This window comes from Nicotiana attenuata, chromosome 12, assembly GCF_001879085.1.
Source record: "Nicotiana attenuata strain UT chromosome 12, NIATTr2, whole genome shotgun sequence".
NCBI classification, from domain to species: domain Eukaryota; kingdom Viridiplantae; phylum Streptophyta; class Magnoliopsida; order Solanales; family Solanaceae; genus Nicotiana; species Nicotiana attenuata.
Window position 1 is genome coordinate 25753521 of NC_032000.1, and position 9995 is coordinate 25763515.

Here is a 9995-nt window from a genome sequence, read left to right on the forward strand (position 1 = left end):
TTTTGAAAGTTTCGCACGTGACTTTCATCAGATCACTGTTGAGATTGGCGGCATTGTTAGTGATGATGGATTTGGTAACCCCGAATCGACAAACAATACGATCCCTGACAAAATCTGCGACGACTTTCTTGATTACAGCTTCGTAAGATGCAGCCTCTACCCATTTTGTGAAGTAATCGATGGCCACTAAAATGAACTTGTGCCTGTTCGAAATAGTGGGTTCGATCGGACCAATGACATCCATTCCCCAGGCAACAAAAGGTCAAGGTGCATTTGTTGCATTGAGTTCATTTGGCGGTACCCGTATCATATCTGCATGTACCTGGCATTGGTGGCATTTCTGGACATACCGGATGCAATCTGTTTCCATAGTCATCCAAAAGTATCCGGCCCTGAGTATCTTCTTGCCTAGAACAAAATCATTCATATGTGGGCCACAGGTTCCGACATGTATTTCCTCGAGCAATTTGGAAGCTTCTTTGGCGTCAACACACCTTAATAGTCCTAGATCAGGTGTTCTCCTATACAAAATTCCTCCGCTTTGGAAGAAATGATTGGACAGCCTACGCAGTGTGCATTTCTAAGTTTGGTTTGCTTGCTCTGGGTATTCTCCTTTCGCCAAATATTCCTTGATGTCGTGGAACCATGGATTCCGCCTGTTTCTTCTTCAACATGAGCACAATAAGCCGGCTGACTGTGGATCCTTACCGGAATGGGATCGATGAAATTCTTATCCGGTTGATGTATCATGGAAGATAAAGTAGCCAGTGCGTCTGCGAACTCGTTCTGGATTCTTGGAACATGTTTAAATTCTATCTTCGTGAACCTCTTTATCAGTTCTTGCACATGATACAAGTATGGTAGTATCTTGGTGTTTTTCGTAGCCCATTCTCCTTGAACCTGATGTACCAGAGCATCCGAATCACCAATTACCAACAACTCTTGTATATTCATGTCGATGACCAAGTTGAGCCCCATGATGCAAGCCTCATATTCTACCATATTGTTGGTGGATGGAAACCTAAGCTTTGCGGATACCAGATAACGCTGACCTATCTCTGATACCGAAACTGCTCCAATACCCACTCCTTTGAAGTTTGCAGCTCCGTCGAAAAACATTCTCCAGTCGTCTTAGGCTTCAGCGATGTCCTCACCTACGAATGACACTTCTTCGTCAGGAAAATATGTTTTGAGTGGTTCGTATTCTCCTCCTACAGGATTTTCGGCAAGATGATCTGCCAAAGCTTGTCCTTTGACTGCCTTCTGAGTTACATGGATGATGTCGAACTCACTCAGCAATATTTGCCACTTGGCCAACTTCTCGGTAGGCATAGGCTTTTGAAAGATATACTTCAGAAGATCCATCCTTGATATGAGGTATGTGGTATAGGCACAGAAGTAATGCCTCAATTTTTGAGTTGTCCATGTCAAAGCACAGCAAGTGCGTTCTAGCAGAGAGTACCGTGCTTCATAAGGTGTGAACTTCTTGCTCAAGTAATATATGGCTTGCTCATTTCTTCCCGTCTTATCATGTTGTCCTAAAACACTATCAAAAGCCCCATCTAGTACAAACAAATAGAGTAGCAAAGGTCTCCCTGGTTTCGACGGGACTAGGACTGGCGGTGTGGACAAGTATTCCTTGATTTTGTCAAAATCCTTCTGACAATCCTCGGTCCAACTGGTTGCAGCATCCTTCTTCAATATTTTGAAGATTGGTTCACATATTACTGTGGACTGTGCTATGAAGCGGCTGATGTAATTGAGGCATCCCAGGAAACTAATCACGTCCTTCTTGCTTTTTGGCGGTGGTAACTCTTGGATAACTTTAACCTTTGACGGGTCCAACTCGATTCCTCGATGGCTGACGATGAATCCCAGCAATCTTTTGGTAGGAACCCCGAATGCACATTTTGCGGGGTTCAGTTTTAAATTGTACTTCCGTAGCCGGTCAAAGAACTTCCTCAAGTCTGCTATGTGATCCGTGGCTTTCTTGGATTTGATGATGACGTCGTCAACATATACCTCGATTTACTTGTGTATCATATCATGGAAGATGGTCGTCATGGCTCTCATATAGGTGGCCCCATCATTCTTCAGAACGAATGGCATCATCTTATAGCAATACACTCCCCATGGTGTAATGAAAGCTGTTTTCTCTGCATCTTCTTCGTCCATCCAAATTTGATGATAACCTGCGAAGCAATCTACAAAGTATTAGAGTTCATGCTTGGTGCAATTGTCGATCAGAATGTGTATGCTCGGCAGTGGGAAATCGTCCTTGGGACTTGCTCTATTTAAATTCCGATAGTCAACACACACCTTGACTTTCCCATCTTTCTTCGGAACAGGTACAATGTTGGCTAGCCAGTTGGTTACTAAACTACCCTGAGGACTTTGGCTTTGATCTGCTTAGTGACTTCCTCCTTGATTTTTAGGCTCATGTCTGGTTTGAACTTTCTGAGTTTCTGCTTTACCGTTAGACACATTGGATTGGTAGGCAACTTATGAGCCACTATGGATGTGCTCAGACCAGTCATGTCATCATATGACCATACAAACATATCCTCATATTCTTTAAGGAAACGAGTGTATTCTTTCTTCTCTGATGGTGACAGGTGAATACTTATGCGAGTTTCCTTGATGGTTTCAAAATCTCCCAAATTGACCATTTCGGTTTCGTCCAGGTTGGATTTAGGCTTATTCTCAAAATTCTCAACTTCTCTGATAACTTCCTCAGGTATCTCATCTTCTTCTTCTGAGTCACTATTCTTATGTTGTGTTGTCTCATTACATATCACAGTCGTTGGTTCATCAAGGGTCGTCCCAGTAAAAGATTATACATAGCAGATATGTCAAATACCTGAAACTCAACATCAAACCAAGTCGGGTCCATCTGCAAACAAAGGTTAATTTCCCCAATTGTGGCCCTTTGGGACCCGTTAAATGCTTTCACATTCATACTCCCTGCTCGTATTTCATGGAAATCTTTACCCAACCTTTTCAGAGTAGTCAATGGACAAATGTTGAGGCTTGAACCCCCATCTATTAGGACTCTGGCGATGAAATTTTCCTCAAACTGTACTGTGATGTTCAATGCTCTGTTGTGACTTAGTCCTTCAGGTGGTAATTCATCTTCATAAAAGGTGATCTTGTGGCTTTCCAGTACTTGCCCTACCATGTTGGCCATTTCTCCGCTGGTGATGTTGTTGGGCACATAAGCTTCATTCAACACTTTCATTAACGCATTCCTATGCGTCTCAGAATTCTGTAGCAGCGACAGAATGGAAATCTGAGCAGGGGTTTTGTTCAGATGATCAACAATTGAGTATTCTCTTACCTGTACTTTTCTCCAGAGATCGTATGGACCAGTTTCAATGATGGGTTGTTTGACAGTAGCTTCCTTGCTTGTTCCTCCCAAATTTTCAGGTGTATAGATCCTTCCAATTCTGGTCATCCCCTGTGCAGCACCGGACTCTTCCATTTTTGCTTTTCCTTTTCTCCTAGCTTCAACAACATAATCCCAAGGTATGGCGTTGGAACTGAAGGGTGGTGTGGATGCTACCATCACAGTGAAGGGTGTGGCTATTTCTACTTCAAATGGAGTAAGTGTAGTCGCAGGTGCTATCACTTCGATTTCAAACGGAGCTGATGCGGCTACTTCGACTTTGACTTGTGGTTGTATCTGTACCACAATAGGAGTGAGTGTGACTGCAGGCTTCTGAGGGTCGTCACCTTCCTCAATAAGCCCGATTGATCCTTCAGGATCCCATTCTTCATCGTTTTTTATCACATTTACTCCTCTACCCCTATGATCTGGGAGGGGATTGTTGCGGACATTGGGTGCAGCTTCCTTTGCTAGCATGACTTTGGTATCAATCAGGGTCTGAATCTTGTCTTTCAGAGTGCGGCATTCATCAACAGTGTGCCCCTTCATGCCGGAATGGTACGCACATGTTTTGTTCGGGTTGACCCATTGGGAGGAGTTTTCAATGGCGACAGCGAGAATAAGGGTGACATATCCGGCAGCCTTCAGTCCTTTATATAGTTGGTCGATGGGCTCAGCAATAGGGGTGCATTGTCTGGGAGGCCTATGATCGAAATTGGGTTTGGGTTTTTGATAGTTTTAACGGGTTAGAGGTGAATAGTAATAGGTTGGCTAAGTGTTATAAGTGTGATACGCGGTAGCGGGTTGAGGATATCTGGGAGGTGAAGGTTGGTATGTAGGTGGAGGTGTTTGGTATGTGAGTGGGGATTTTGGACCTTGGGCTACCATCACTGCCGCTACTTCTTTCTTCTTTGATATACCCCCTGACTGTAATGCTTTGTTCATAGACTGCAATGCCTCAAAATTAGTTACCACCCCTCTCTTGATCCCTTCTTCAATCCTTTCTCGAGTTTGATGATGTCGGAGAATTTGTGATTTACGATGACCATTAACTTTTCATAGTATTGTGGATCCTGGGCCCTGATAAAGAATTTGTTCATCTACTCTTCTTCCAATACCGGCCTAACCTATGCAGCTTCACACCTCCATCGAGTAGCATACTCACGGAAAGTTTTCGGTGGTTCCTTCTTGAGGTTCTGTATGTAGAAGACGTCCGGTGCATTCTCTGTATTAAACCTGAATCAGTCCATGAAGTCCGATGCCATGCTTACCGAATTAATCCACTTCTTGGGATTTTGACTGATATACCAAGATAGGGCGTCTCCAGTGAGATTCCTCATGAATAGCTTCATGCAAATTCTTTCATCTTTCCCAACTCCCACAAGCTTGTTGCAGTACGTCCTCAAATGTACCTTTAGGTCACCTGTTCCATCGAACATCTCGAACTTGGGAGGTTTGTAACCCTCCTGTAGTTCTACGTCTGGCTGAATACATAGATCTTCATAATTCAGACCCTCATTCCTTTGCCCCCTTCAACACCCTGGACTCGGCTTGTGAGCTTCTTGAGCTCCTCTACCATATTCTTAATGAGCAGGTCCTTCTCGGCGGATTCTGGTGTGTATGAGATTGGTTGAGCGGAGTGGGTTAAGGTTTCTACGTATAAGGGATTATTTTGGTGGGTGCTGGGGGTTTGAGTGTAGTGGTGATCGTTAGTTGAATTTTGCGGATCAGGGATACGTTGTGGGGTATTCTGAGGAGGTGTTGTGTATTGATGGGGTGCGGGAGGATTGTGTGGGTATTGAGTCGGGAGATACTGGTGTTGAGGGGGTGTTGGTACTGGTGGGGGATTAGGATTTTGGGGAGTTGTTGTGTATTGATGGGGTGCGGGAGGACTTTGTGGATGTTAGTTTGGTGTATTTTGGGAAGGTGCTGGGTTTTGAGCATTTTGCTGGTTAAGATCGGGGACGTTTAGGGTGAGGGAGAGGTTTGCCAAATCGCGGACCTGCTCAAGCTCCCCTTGCAATTCTAGTGTCTTCTGTTCCAATCGTAGGACCAAATCATTCTGTGCCGGACCACTCCGACCGTTGGAAGTTTCAACATTCTCAGCATGTGTAGCGTTGTCTTTCCTGACACAACTTATATCATCCATCTTAGCTTTTCCTTTGCTTTTTGAATTGCTTGGAGGAGGAGGTGGTGGAGCGCCTCTGGATTTGGTGTGATATGCTGACGATGCCAGTATGTGCAAACCAACCTTAGGGAATGGGAATAATCAAAATAAAGAAAAATGCAAAAAGGTAAACCAGTCAGTGAGGATTCTGAAAGGTATTTGCAGTATTTAAACTCATTCTGCAGGAATGTAAATTCGCGTCCTAATTTGGGGAACCTCGTTGTGCCCGAGGTAAGCCTGGCGACAAGTAGATTTGGAGAGATTTAATGCCGATAAATGCCTCATTTCATTAATGTAATAAATAAGACGAACCTAAAAGCGACAATAAATAAATGAGTTACTAATGTCATTTGCCTTATTACATTCGAATTCCAAAATGATTCAAAATATAGATAAACCTAATCTACTTGGTCCCAGAGGGACCTTCTCCATATTTGATCCTTTTGGCTTCGTCGATCAGATTCCCCAGGTCGTGCGATTTTCTAGTACTAGTAAACCGGAACTATCCCATGGTAATCCAGCGAATCCTCCTATTTCCTCCAAAAGAGGAGTCATTTCTATATTGCCAAAATGAAATACAGCCCTTTCTCCGTCCCAGAATATAGTAGCAGCCTCGATCAGCATGTTGTTTGGTTGGATGTCCAATAAGGAGGGTAAATAACCAAGAACCCTTTTCACGTGATTTTTGTCGCTTGGCGAAAATTTTTCCCACCAATCCAACAATAACGGTGGTATACTTCAAACCATGCCGAACCTGGGGACTTCGTGCCTCATTTTCTGCAAAAATAAACAGAGTTAGACCCTTGCCCCCTCCGAATTTGACTACTTACACATTAACGATTAGCATGTCGACATTTATCTCTCCAAATAATGCACATATCGTGGTTGCGCCCTTTGGGATTATGGAAATCCTGGTGGGCTTTGGACAAGGTTTTTCTTAGAGGGTTATTATGCGGACAACATATTAACCCAGGCTAGGTTTGATCATGATGCATATACAGTCATTATCAGAGTAAGGTTTCTATAGAAGTCTAGACTGGTACCCTCAAGCGGACAACTTGAGAGGGAAGGGCACGGAACCGTCGACTGCACCGCCGATCGACTAGTTTTACCGCAAATAAGCCTTTCCAAATTTAAAGGGTGATTTTAGGAAGAGCGCGAACACTCATCAAGAGCCGCTATGGTATTAGTACGCACGAGTGGAATATGATGTTGAGCATGTATTATGCAAAAATAACACATTTGTCAAGTATTTTCACATGTTTGAAAATAAATGCAGTATTGAATAAACGTAAAGACATAAAGGAAAGAAAAACAGGGAATAAGTTAGTTTGTGAAATGAAGGAATTGTAATAAAGCAAATAAAGGGGGTAAGGATTAGGGTGAGACATGATATAGCAAAATTGAAAGTCGGGAACATGATTAGGAAATAAGGGCAAACACACATTTTTATTGAATTAAATGAAGAATTGCATGTGAGTTCATATAAAGGGGAAATAGGGAAAAGGATGTGCATGTAGCAAATAAAAGGAAAATAAGAGCAAAATAATAAAAATACGCTTATCGGGAAAGACTAATTCATGTATATCAAGTTCATATTGGTAAGAGCCTAAAGATATCCCCAGCAGAGTCGCCATGCTGTCGCGCCCGCTTTTTCTCGCGAAATCAGGTTTCGGCATTTTGACAACTCCTTTGAGAGGGTAGGGGAAAGTAATTGGTTAGAGTTGTCACCTAACGGATTAAGGTGCGTTAGGGCACCTAGAGAAATTAACTCATATCATACCAGTTTGCATCACCAGAGATCGGGTATGGGCTCGAAATTACCTTGAGGGGAAGGTGTTAGGCACCCCTCGAGGTCCACAACGGTGGGTCCCGACCGAACTTAATTTATGAATTAGTCTAATAAAGAAGCTAGAGAATTACCTAATGGCGGGTCCTAAATTTTTTAGCCTAAAGGATCACCCCGTGCAACATAAATAATACTTCATAACTCCCTCGAGATGGGGTATTACTCATATTATCCAGCGGGCACAGACTATCATCTCCTGCTACCCAATTACTATCTTTAAGTTGTTACTTAAAGCGCTCTAGTTGATTCTAGTATGTTTCCTATGCGTGCACTACCCGTCCCTCACCTATGGTCCTGGAGGCATTAGGACTTCTATTTGGGGTAGTTCTAGGCTAAGCCTGGGTTGCTCAAAATTGAAAAATACTAGGCGACAAACAAAACAGTCAGAACTTTTCACATAAAAAAAATAGATATGGGCTCATATCGACCTCCACACATAAACAGCGAATGCACGCAACTGATTAGCAGGTTTTATTGATCGCAGAATCCTATAGACAGGATATCTATGTGAGAAGACAAGCGAGCAGCGATATACAGAATCTATTTCATTAATGCGAGTGTTAAGGCCTATTATTTTGCCTACTGATTTTATTTAGTACGACATCTGGGCATTTCATGCAGTGATGAATAACAGCAAATCACAGTTACAAATTTAGAATTGTGGTTTTAGTCATATAGGCATATTGTCTAAGTGATTGGCACTGGCGATTGTATTGAGCACCAATTAATAGAATCCTATAGGCATGCTATCTAATGTCAAACTGGCTTCAACCGTATAGGCATGATTTCTAGATGCACACTGAATCTAGCTTCATAGACATGTTTCACAGCCTTGTATTTCCCTTTAATCCTATAGGCATGCTCTCTAATTGCTGAACCAACTTAAATCCTATAGGCATGATCCCTAGGTTTGAAACTGATTTTAATCCTATAGGCATGATATCAATTACTAAATTAATTTAAATCCTATAGGCATAATATCTATCAAGCAGCACAAGGGCAGAAATTGTACACATTCCCAGCAAACAATTGAGTCAAACATTGGGGTCCTATAGGCATGATTGCTAACACATATTGATGCGTCCTATAGGCAGGATTTCTAATGTACACACCATATAAAACTCATACGGGTTTAAGCAGAATTGACATCACCAATGAAAATCCTATAGGCAGGGTTTCTAAAACACATTGTAGGACTTAAAAGTTTTGACAAATGAGCAGAATTAATAGCATAGATGAATCCTTATAGGCAGGATTTCTACCCAGTTTAACAAAAGGAAATAAGAAATCCCCCCAAATTTACTCAACACCCCAGAATCTAATTATTACAAAATTATTACAGACCAGATAATGAATGAATTACATAACAGTATTAAAAATACACCATAGGGAGCCTTCCTTAGGCCAAAATAAACCTGGGAACAAGGCCTTTCAAACCAATCAACTTCGAAGCTTATTTCACAGGTACAACATAGCTAATATGAGTGATTACCCATAGCACATATAGAACCAGGTTCCAGTGTGTCAAAGTTTCCAAGGGCCTTAGGGACCCAGGGCAATGCTCACGCCAGAACCACATACTCAGAAACGATTCAAAAGAGATTAGGAACCAGTTCCCAGTGTGTCGAAGTTCCAAAGAGCCTCTGGGACCCAGGGCAGTGCTCACACTAGGGTGGTTGAGGATAGAACCTAAAGGACTAAGATTGGGAATTTTAAGAAAGAGTAACAGCATATAAATAGAGGTAGGGATAGATTTAAAACAGTTTGGATTTCTCAGAAGGAGACTACCATAGCAAAAATTTGGAACACAAAACATGTAGGCACAATTGCATTAAGAAAACAAACAAGAGTGTCAAAGTACATAGTTTCAAACAGGTTAAGTCAGAAAAGACCTGATTACACTAAGTGCATGCTAACATTTAGGACCGCCTTGTTTAATCACAGAAATATTGAGGCAGAGTGCTAAGGAAAACAGTCAGATTATCACATGAATCCAGAGGCGTACAAGACCTCTTGGCAAGGCACATGAATTGGGTAACAACACAAGTCTGCAAAGTTAGGATTAATGAACTAATTTCATGCTAGTAGTACCCTAAGGATACTAAGTTCAGAACAAGTTCAGGACTAGCAAACATTATGCATGAGACAAGTTAAAACAATAAGTTATCCTTTAAGAGGATTCATATTATTCAAAGATAACCAATCTCAGAACTAACAGTATCAACTATAGGACTAAAAGAGAATCATATAGACAGGCAGAATCATGCTCAGAGTGCACTTTAAACATGCTGGATTGCACACATAGTTCATGGATATATAGAGATGTAATGAAAAAGGATAGTCACACACCAGTTAAGCAAGCAAACCAGAGTAACACCACATAGTTGAGAGTCCAGAATATTTGGCCTTGGCTTTCAGCCGGCCAAGACCAGTAGTAAACAAGAGAGAGAGCAGAATGATTATAGAACTAAGCCTTAGATTTCTTAGTGAGAATATAGAGAGTTCCAATCCATCCTAAGGGGAAAGGGAGAAGGTTTAAATAGAAATGGACTAGGCACATAAGTATGGCAATAATCAATTAATGAAACATCTAA